Genomic DNA, 10,602 nt, shown 5'->3' with positions numbered 1-10,602 from the left:
TATGGGAAACTAAAAAAACTGTTTGTTTATTTAGACCTCTTGAAAAATAGATTATTTAACCTAATGAATTAGCCAAGTAGTTATTTAGGTTAGAATAAATTTAAACCTTAAATCTAAAGTTATCTCGTGTAGAACTTACTAACAAGACCACGTGTAACTCTGACTTCACGAACTTTTCTATCTTGGACTTTCTAAACACAAACTTCTTGTTTGTAACTTTGAGATCCCAATCAAATGTTTCAAATCACCGTTAGTAGTTGATCTTTTGCAGTAACTTTAGATCTATCGGTTTTAATAATATGAAAATGATTTTCGGTAATGACTTTAAAAAGGAGAAGAAGCATTACTTTTTAGATCTCAAAAGAGCACCTTCAAAGTTTTCTCAAAATGTGTCTTAGGGTTTCTTTTAAATACTTAGTGAAATAGATTTGAAACCTTAATTACTTAATAGGCTTATGGACTCTTGGGCTAAAATTAAAATTTGCAGAATTCGCATCTCGATCAGTTGAACCATAATCTCGATTGGTCGAACTTGGCATGTTTCAAATTCTTCTTTATGTAGCTTCCTTTTTCTTATATTCTGACTTACAAAACCTTGAACATTATTAAATAATCCTTATAGACTCTAAGATCTATACCTAGACAAATTTGTACTCACGGTTTGCCAATTGTTTTAAATTTTTAGAACCTTACAAAAACTATAAAAAAAAAAAAAAAGTTAAATCACTTTTTTATTTTCTTATAAAATATATCCTAAAGTAAGACCTTTTTATTTTACATTTTATTTCATTAAAATATCAATTTTTTAATTGTTGGTTTTTTATTTTATTTTATACACAACAACCATCCTCTACTCTCTTCTTTCCATCTTTAGAAGAATAAAAAATTAAATGAAAAATAAATAGCACCCATATAAATTTACATGGTTACTTAAGTAATTATGTACTGTTACTACACAATTTTGTATAGCTTTACGCGGGTAAATTTTGAAATTGGTTTGATAAAATATGGTTATTTTTTTATTATACAAGCACGGGTGAATGAAGTTATCTCTGTACACTTTCTTTCATATTCCAGCATTCTCCTTTTTATGGACAAAATTTTGATATAATTTGTTTCCAATTATTCAAACTCAATTGTATTGGTCAACGAAATACAAAGAGCTTTGTCTTTTCTAAGAACAATTTTAAACTTAATTGGGGAATTTAAATTACATTTAAACAAGTGTCCTAAAGTTTACTTAATGTTTGCCTGTGATACGGTTGAATAGATATGTTCAAATACCCAAAAAAAAAAAAAGGATATTGAAATAGTTGCAAAAGTCTATCGTTGAGTGTGGGTGTTAAAATATCAATTTGAGATTATGCGAAAGAACTGGTACTTAAATCATTTCCTAAATTTAAGGAAATTGGGGGGTATAATTATTTGATTAATAAGCTAGACATGCACCAAATGGGTTAATATCTAATGTCATCCTTTACCCTTTTAGTTATGCCTTATGTGGACATCCAATGTGGTCTTGCTTAGGAATGGCAACGGGTAGGGTTCGGGGCCGGGTTTTTACATACCTGGACTTGACCTGCGGGTCTGGACCTGCAACCCAGACCTGGCCCGATTATTAATCGGGTTTTTTTCTCGGGCCTAGGCCCGCCCCACCGAGCCCCTCGGGCCTCGTTTAGCCTGTAGCCCAAATTGTGGCTCAACCAAAATTTTTTTTTGAATGAAGCTCAAATTCATTTTTGTTTCCCATCTCCGTTTAGGCACAACATTTATAACAAACACAAAATACAATATTTCTTCCACAATATATTACAGTTACACACAAAGTCTCAAAATTTCAAGTCTTTAAACTATAATAATTAGAAGTAGCACAACCCATCTGTTGAAGTCAATAGTTTAAGTAGAAAACACCAAACAAAAAAATTGAAACAAACATCTCATATTCTCAGAGACTCATATTAAAACAAAAAAAAAAAAAAAAAACAAAACAAAACAAAAAGAAGAAAATTAAGAGAGTAGAGAACAGATCTGCATTGAGAACTTGGGCCGGCAATGAGATTAAGAGTGGGTGAGAGCTTGGACCAACGGTGGTGAATGCTTGGAACGGCGGTGAGAGGCTGAGATCTTATAACAACAATGGACCACTCTTTTCTCTTCAACCTCTTCCTCTTATTCTCTGTGGTCGTGTCCACCATATCCGCCGATGAAATCAACGGCAGTGGTGACGATGATCTTTTGATCAAGTAAATGGTGTCATTGGATGGTGATGACGATCTTCTCCTCCACGCTGAGCACCACTTCTCAAGCTTCAAGGCGAGGTTTGGGAAAAGCTACGGGAGCGTAGAGGAGCATGATTTCAGGTTCGGTGTGTTCAATGCGAACCTGCGCAGAGCCAAGATTCACCAGAAGCTGGACCAGAGGTGCATGTGATGGCCGGTGGTGACAGAGATCAGAGGTTGGGGAGACCAGAGTGATGTGAGGAGAGTGAGAGGGAGTGAGAGCAGCCGAGTGGGAGAGGAGACTCAAGAGAGTGATGTGAGAGCAGCTGAAGAGTGAAGAAATGAGGGTTAGGATTAAGAATATAGGAATATATATATATATATAGAGAGAGAGAGAGAGAGAGAGAGAGAGACAGAGACAGAGGGTATTTTTGTAATTTTGGATACCGGGTTTTTAACCGGGTCGGGTCTCGAATTTTTTTGATAAAACCCGGACCTGGCCCGGACCCGCTTCGGGGGTTCTTTTTTTTAAACCCATACCCGACCCTATTTCTAATCGGACCAGGTAAAACCCATCCCTAGTCCTGCTTGACCATATCCTCCTCAATGATCTAGCATTCCAAACTAAAATGGTGTCATTGAACTTCCACCTTAAGCTTAAGAGGAGATGTTTTGGATATTATAACCCAAAAGCCGAAAATTTATTGTAGACTCACTCACTTTTGAGTAAGTATCTTAATTCTAATTGTAGTAATTTTTTTAAAGTGATACAATTCTAAGATTAATCTATGTATATACATTACAATACAATCTATCGTGTAACATATAGAGCTTAATAATAAAGGTGTAGCCGTACATATCTTTTTGGTCAGGGCATTAGACTTAATCACGCTAATTCTTCTTGTCCTTTCTATTCTTGTTATACTTTCTATGACTCGCCTTTTACTTACTAACTCATAATTTTACCATCAATTTTAGGCATAATTTTAACATCAATTCCATCATGCCTAAAGCATAGATGATAGTTGACATTAAGCTTTTTAGTTTTTTAACATATAAAAGGGATGTTGGTTCACGACAAGCTTGATATTGACTACTTCTTTTGGCGTGTATGCTACCGAAATTCGTTGTTAAGTCTTCATGGTTATCAACATTCATTCTTGACAGTCCTCGTAGAACTGTTTATTTTGCTTTATTTTCTCTCTTTGCGCTTAATTGATGCAATGCACCACCAATTGTAATAATGAAGAATTGCTTAATATGGGAGTTAACCTTGAGACAATGGAGTTTATGCTTTGTGGTATGTGTTGAATTTGGCAAACTTGTCCCTACATCTAATCGCTTTATTTTTCCTGAATGCGACCCCAAAATAACATGATTTGATACTTGAACTTGAAACCAAGTAATTTATGGTTCACGTTACCCCTTGACAGAGTTTTATTATGCTCAGTCTAGGTTTAATTTGGAGGGCAGGGATTAACTTCTACAGCTTTAAAATTCTGTTGTACATAAACGTCACAACTTTTTAAGTATTTTTTTACTTTCATATGCCCATAGAAAACTAAGACATCCTAACATTTTAGAAAGCAAAGGTCATACTTTTTGTTTTTTTTTTTTAAAATAAAAGGTTAAACTATTATTGCATTAAAATATGTAAACTACACGTAAGTAGTTGACAAAGTATTTTAAATGGCACTAGAATTAGTGGCAGCTATTATGAAAAACATGAATTTCAACCCTACTAGAGTCACCTCTCACGCCCTAACTCCTATTGGACTTGTTGCGGCATTCAGGTCTCTACAACAACCTACTTAGTTAGCCTAAACCACCAAATTCACTATGCCCCACACCACTCCGCACAAATATTAAATTAATTTTCAAGTGAGCTGGACAAGTTCAACTATTAAAGTAGCTGGTCAAGTTGGGTGGTATGTTTAATTTTTTAAACTACCAAGACTCGATCCAACTCGTCCCAAGTCACCCAACAGTCCCAACCCCCCTATAAATTTATTCATCTCTTTTTTGTCCTTATCTTATATCAAATTTAAGTTATTTTTTTGTTAACTTCACATTAATTAAACATGTTAATACAAAGAATGAGTAATACTTTCTCAACATGTTTGTAAGCATACATATTGATTAGGATGTGGTACTCATAGTTTTTATTGTTATTTTCTAAATAGAAAAAGTTAAAAAGTATTCATTATGTAAGACATGTTTACTTTGATCTATAGGAAAGTGCCTACTTCCTATGATTTCCTTTGATAGTTATAGGATTTAGAGGAAATATAGTTTCCTAAATTTATCAGAATGTGATAAAATAAATTTATATTTTAGTATATGACATATAACTAAAACTATCCCGCTTAACTTGCCCAATCTGCCAAGTCTAAATCTATTCAAATTTTCAATCAACCTGTCGTTTTTGGAGGTTGGTGGGTCGATCATGGTTTGGAAAAATTCTAAATCAGCCCAATCCGATCTGCGCACAATCCTAGCAACATTGTTGATTTGAGTGTGTCGATTTGCTTTCTGGTATACGTGCAGCATTGCAATGCCCATGTCTAGACTAGAATCTCTGATGGATGAAGCTCTATGCCTTTAAAAATAAAGTTGTTTCTTGCACTCCAAATAGCCCAGGTCAGGTGAACCCAATGGTTGGCACTCAAGTCAAACTTATTGGAAAAGACAGAAAATTGAAGGAGGTTGTCAACCTCTTCAATCCATTTTTGAAACTTTCATTTTGCTAAAGCCCATGCATATTCTATACCAAGGGGCAGCCTATAATATGTGCATCACCTTCTCCTCTTGCATTCAATTCCCCAAGGATGAGGTGTTTGATTACTTCGGTAATATGGGGTTTTGAACAATACCTCAACCATAAACTATTCCTATGTGCCATGTTGTTTAATGCCATTTTAAAGCATAGTCAAAATACTAAACATGTTGTATCGTGCTTTCCATAAAGTACCCATTTGTCAAAATCAACAGAATCACAAAGGAAGAACAAAATTAATAATAATGAAGTAATGAAGTGCCGGCTTTTCGCTGAGGAGACAAGGAAAGGAAACCTTTTAATTGGTATTCATGGTCATTCTATCCTCATTTATTTATTCATCTAATAAATAAATAAGAAAGTATGAGAAACTCATAGTGTAACCGTGAACAGTGATAACTCATTAATGTTTACAATGTATAAATGTATTATTTTCCATGGAAAATGGTGTGGTGGCAGAGGAATGCAAGGCATGGAAGAAACCCATAATAATTCATAAGAGCCATTGTGCAATCTCTTGTACTCAAATTTCTTCAAAGTGCAGTTCCGACCAAATCAGTGACTATGACTTGATTTATAGGTCTGCCCAAATTTGTGTAAGCTTGATAATTTCCTTGCGAAATAATGTTAGATGTACTATAGCCAAACTTTGGATAACATCAATTTCAAGTGAATAACAATTGCAACTTCAAGATTTTTATTTAATAATAAAAGACTTTATCAGTTAAATTAATTAGAACTTATAGGTTAAAAGACATAATTTTAGTCTGGAAAATAGTAGATTAGTGATGCGAATTGTTACCATAGACTATGTTATTGGTAGTCTATTTAGATTGGATTCTCAAGGAGGCCCTTTCACCAATTGGTTGGGCATGCGTTTTGTGTCATTATAGGGCTTTGTCCACAAACGCTGGACTAGTGGACTGTCTTGAACCTACACAGAAAGGTATGCAAATTAGCACAAAGGCACTTTGGAGAAAGCTCCAGCCTCCAAGAGAAAGGGAACGCCTACCATTCCTTTTTTGAAACTGAGTTTAATACTCAAACTCCTTTCACAACAATTCCCATTTTTAGCTACCAACAACTTTGCTGAATATGAAAAATACATAATCCTTTACCAGAGAACGACCTCATTTCAGAATTATGTGACATATAATCTTTAAAACTGAGCTGCCTACATTTCTAGTTACCCTGTGACTCTCTTTTATGTGCAACTGGTTGCTTTGAACATTGATATTTTACCTAACTTTTGTGTTTGGTGGATATGAAAAAAATCTTAATACAAAATAAAAAAGAAAAGTAGGCATAATCTGTTTCAAACCTTTCATCATCTGGAATTCTTTTCTTGCTAAGAGAAAAAAAAGAATAAGGCCTCCTCTTGGTAGATACTAATGCAATTATATGACAAATGTGAAGACTTTTTAGTCTTTATAAACCAATAAAAAAGCATACAAATTAATCATTATTGTTCTCTCTTTTGCCATTGGCTAATTTCATTGTAAACTAGGCTATCATGATTATGAATTAAATCAAGCATGCAAACCATATATAATAAAGGAAAAGAAGCGCAAAGTTGCAAACTATATATAGTGCAAGTCAACTAAGGACCACACAATTATTTGCAGAATAAAGATTTGGTGCTCTTGTTAAAAGATTATGTGCGCAGTGGTCCAACTATTTTCAGGTCATTGCTGACAATCCCATTCTTTGAAATTCCTTGTTTATCAGCCTTACATAATTAAACACACGATCTTTTAATCAAAATTGAACATTTTCTTAGGTGCTTTTTGCGCAAATAAATGTCAACTTGGTTGTGCTAATTCTTATGCTATCCCATATATTATTTATGCCCCTACCATGAATTCCCAGCCGTAGGAATCTCAAATCATAAATTTTCACTCACTAAGGCATATTTAAAGAGGTGGTTACTCCTACATGCAGAAATGTGTATTCAAAATTGCCAATACTATAAGTTCATTGAAAAAAAAATTCACAATTTTGTTTCCCACAATTGTTGAGGTGGCATAATAAGTAACTAGCATATAATAAAAATAATGTTAACTTCTTGTAAATATCTTGGAGCCACCTTTAAGGAATTCCTCCCTATAATAACTCGGTGTGTGTGAGATGAGGGGACTAGATACTCGAAAAGGTCTAAATACCCTCGTTTGTCATAATTTACTTATATAAAAATGATGTTACACCAATTACAATTTACTTCCTTTTTGAATAAATTATATTAAATATTATGATTTTTTATTTATTTAAAATTGCTCTTGTCAGTGCCCGTTTGGTTGAACTTTCTAAGCCTAAAAGTTGGCTTTTACAAAATGCTGGCTCATAATTTGCGTTTGGTGAGATTAAAGCCAACTTTTTCTGAAAGTTGGCTTTTACATTCTATTCACGATTTGCGCGTTTTGGAAATGAAGGCTTTTGCTCCATAATTGAAAAGCTGGAACTCAGCTTTTATTTTTATATCCGTTGGGCTCGTGGAGTTACAAAACTGCCCTTCACTAAAGGGCAAGGGTTACACTTCAGTCTTCACACACGCAGCCCACACATCCGTCTGCCCTTCAGAAAAATTGCTCTCTCATCTTCATCTCTCTCTGCGCAGCTCCCTCACGAAGAAGCTCGAATCCTCAAAACCTCACGTAAGTCTCTCTTTTCTTTTGTCTTGAAAATCTTCTTCCTCTTCTTCTTCTTTCTTCGTCTTCTTCAGCGGCTTCCTCTGTAATTTTTTTTTTTTATAATTTAATTTGTGTAATCTGATCTGAGAAATATGTTTTGAAGGGAGAGTTTTGATCAACAAAACACGAAGCAAGGCCGATCTGCTACCAAAAGCCGCCAGGTACCAACACTGATCTGAAATTTTTTTTTTACATATCTGCTCCCCAAAAAACCTCCGATCTGTACCAAAAAAAATTTCGGATCTTGCATGCTTTTGTTCTTGCTAAAGATGTATTTGTTCTGTTGCTGGGTACTGAAAAAAATTTGTAGGTAGATTTACTCGTAATTTTTTTTTTTTTTTTGTGGATGCTCTGTTTTTAAGTCCTCTGTCTTTATTTTGTGGATGCTCTGTCTTTATGGATGCTCTCTCTCACTGTGCGTGTTCGTGTTTGTGTTTGTGTGTGTCACTGTGTCCGTGCTTGAAGATGGGTTTGTTTTTGTTTTGGGTTTTACAGATTTTTTTTAAAATTTATTATTATTATTATTAATTTTTTTTGTGTGGTTCTTGATGCCATCATTGATTCAATAATAGATTGTTAACTTTAATTATTCCACCCTCTAGGAAAAGAAATCTCCTACCCCATTTATCAGTACCATAAATGGAGACAATTGTAGCCAAACAATTTATTCCACCAGTGATGAGTGCGGATAGGAGAGAAGCATCATCACCAAACCCAATTGTTTTGAAAAGCTGAGGTGCATAGAACATGATAACATTGATGCCTGTAAATTGTTGGAAAAATGGAATAGCCATGGACATGATCAATTGAGGCCTATATTGTATCTGCTACTATGGCTCTTCATAATTTTGTTAGACTAAATGATAGAGATGATGGGAGCTTCATAAACGCCAATCGAGATTCAATTTCTAGAAGAGAACATAATAGTGAAGCAGGTAGCAGTTATGAGCAGAACTCAGGATCTTTAACAGACCCTGCGATGGTGGTTCTTCATGATTCTATTGCTAATTCCATTTGGGAGGATAATAATTAGTAGTTGTCTTTTTATTTATTTATTTATAATATCATGTAGTACAATTTAAACTTGGATTATTGGTATGTATTTTATTATCTTTTTTACATTTTTGTGTTGTACAATTTAAAATTGGGTTATTGATATGTATTTTATATGTTTTTACATTTTTATGTAGTACAATTTAAATTTGGATTATTGGTGTATATTTTATCATCTTTTTACATTTTCATTTTGTGCTTCATGATGATGAAAATTATTTAGATTTAATTAATATTAATAAGAAGTCGTTAATGGTAATAACAAATAATTATGACACTAAAAAAGAAAAATTGCCCAAACATTATTAGAATAATACCAATAATATATTTATTATTATTATTATTATTATTATTTAGTAAGTATATGACGTAGTTGATTTTTAATTAAGTATGAAATAAACTCACATTAAAAAAAAAAAAAAAGGTATGAAATAAACTCCCTTATAATACATTGTCCTTTTTGGTAATTTACCCTTCAAACAGCCACTTTTATCAGTGCTAGCCAAACACTCAGCTTTTTCAAAAAGCACTTTTTAACAGTTTTACCAAACACTCAGCTTTTTGAAACTCAGCTTTTTCATTATGGACTTTTTAAAAACTCCACTTTTTCATTATACACTTTTATAGAAAGCTGAACCAAACTCACCCTCAATACGCCAATGCAAAGCCAACCAAAACTGTACTGCCAACATCATTGCACCCCTATGCATGACTCTGTTTCTTTTTTTTACCACCATCATTGGCACTACCACGCCACCACTGTCAAGGTTTCATAATGGTTCTAATTTTGTACACATGAAAACTTATTTCAATTCATCAGAACCCTAAGTGCAAGCTGCAGTGAGTTGCTTATAAACAGGTCCAGTCAAGCTATGGACTTTTCCCATGTGATACCTAAAAAGAAAGAGCCCATTTGTCTAACCCAAATTAGAAACAACACGGACTTTTATTTCCATCCACATACATGTTTCGGATTCAGTAGAGGCCATGTGGACCTTCAAGGAGTACCAATGTACCAAGGGAACTGTGGTCTAATTAATTAAATCTCATTCTATGGTATGAATTCTACTCAACCTGTAGGAAAAATGATCCGGCTAAGAAAATTTGAGAAAAAAGCATCTAGATTTTGTGTATAAATAGATTGATACCGGTTCAATATAGTTGCATTTGGATTTAATGATTTAAAACCAAGGATTTGAAATATAATTACTAGTTTATTTTTGTTTAATACTCCTATAAATTTTACAGCAAATGATGATTTAAACTTTGAGATAACATTTTTTTTTTTGGGCCAATAAAAAAGATTATAATTTTATTAATTATTCAAGTCATTCAATTTCAAATTAAAGATCGCAATTCAAAATTAATCAAAATTAAAAATCTTGGTACATGTTATAAGTATTCAAGCCATTGAGATACTATAAGAGCCGGTAATCAAAATTAAAAATCTAATCCAATGAGCTATAGATGATTTTATGGCTCGGACTTTGCAGTCTGGACTATATGTTATTTTGTTGGGGGTCCAGGAACCCACTTGTAGATGGGTAAAACTAATCCTATCTATGTGGGGGCACATTGGGCCTGTTACTTATGGGACCCTAATCTAAACGAGTTGGGCTGGCTTAAAACTGATTATAATTTTCTATTAAATCTTGAAAATAAACACCTGTTTTTCATAAGCTTAGCTTAATTTTTCAAGTAAATTAAACAGCTATAAGTCTTAGTTAGGAGACATTGTTTCAAATGAATCAAATCTACTTATACATATTAGACTTAAGGGACCCTAATCTAAACGAGTTGGGCTGGCTTAAAACTGATTATAATTTTCTATTAAATCTTGAAAATAAAACACTTGTTTTTCATAAGC

The 10,602-nt window shown here is 33.5% G+C and overlaps 1 long non-coding RNA gene across 1 annotated transcript; it reads left to right on the top strand.

The window, feature by feature from the left end:
* The first annotated feature begins 7,415 nt into the window (after positions 1–7,415).
* Positions 7,416–8,892, top strand: LOC136067769 (uncharacterized). The gene is made up of 3 exons (XR_010629186.1): positions 7,416–7,646; positions 7,786–7,843; positions 8,285–8,892. It is a non-coding gene; the product is annotated as an uncharacterized LOC136067769 (long non-coding RNA).
* Positions 8,893–10,602: the final 1,710 nt, after the last annotated feature.

The sequence above is a fragment of the Quercus suber genome, unplaced genomic scaffold (assembly GCF_002906115.3).
Source record: "Quercus suber isolate HL8 unplaced genomic scaffold, Cork oak 2.0 scaffold_6, whole genome shotgun sequence".
NCBI classification, from domain to species: domain Eukaryota; kingdom Viridiplantae; phylum Streptophyta; class Magnoliopsida; order Fagales; family Fagaceae; genus Quercus; species Quercus suber.
Note: the sequence above shows the minus strand (reverse complement) of the source record. Positions and strands in the feature narration are given on the sequence as shown.